This window comes from Epinephelus moara, chromosome 3 (assembly GCF_006386435.1).
Source record: "Epinephelus moara isolate mb chromosome 3, YSFRI_EMoa_1.0, whole genome shotgun sequence".
Classification (NCBI taxonomy): domain Eukaryota; kingdom Metazoa; phylum Chordata; class Actinopteri; order Perciformes; family Serranidae; genus Epinephelus; species Epinephelus moara.
In genome coordinates this window covers 8,835,844-8,836,760 of record NC_065508.1, presented here as the reverse complement: position 1 = coordinate 8,836,760, position 917 = coordinate 8,835,844, and positions in this window count along the sequence as shown.

Genomic DNA, 917 nt, shown 5'->3' with positions numbered 1-917 from the left:
GTCTTGTTGTTTCATTCATCCCCAAAACAAACACATGCGCGAGCCAGGTAAGCGTCTTTACGACAATAAGCGCTAGAGTTCATGGGAAATGTAGACTTCATTCCAGCAAAACACTACCGCTTTTGTCCACAGGGTCGCCAAAATCAACTCAAAATGAAAGTTCCTTGTAGGGGCTTTAAGTAAAGGTTGTAAATAATTCCTCCACTAATGAGTTTCAATGTGTTCTATCTATTTATAGTTATTTAGATAGAAAATAAAGAAAATGCTAAATGACTGTGTGAAATTGTTGCGGTTTGCGAGGGAGGCTGAAACTTTTTATTTCTATAACTGTTTATATATTTTTTAACCCTCCACAAGACAACTGTGTATAACACACACTCCCAAAGTTGGGGAAATGGAATCCGAATGGTCCATGTTCAAAGCCTCCATTGTGGAAGCAGCTGCTGAAAGCTCTGGTAAGAAGGTAGTTGGTGCCTGCTTTGGTGGAAACCTAAGAAGCTGTTGGTCAACACCAGTGTAGAAGGACGCCATCGGGCTAAAGAAGGAGGCCTTTCGGGTTTGGCTGACCCAGAGTCTCCTGGGTGGAAGGAACACTTTAAGGAACTCCTGATCCCAGCCATCACATCCTCTGTGGGGGAGGCAGAGTCTGAAGACTCGGAAGAACTTTGAGGTCACTATAGACCAATATCTAATCTTCCCTTTATGTCAAAGATCCTTATGAAAGTAGTCGCAGACCAGCTGTGTGATTTTCTCCATGATAATAATTTATTTGAGGAATTTCAGTCAGGATTTAGAGTGCATCATAGCACTGAGACAGCACTAGTTAAAATTACAAATGACCTTCTGATTGCTTCAGACAAAGGACTTGTCTCTGTACTTGTTTTATTAGATCTTAGTGCGGCGTTTGACACAATTGA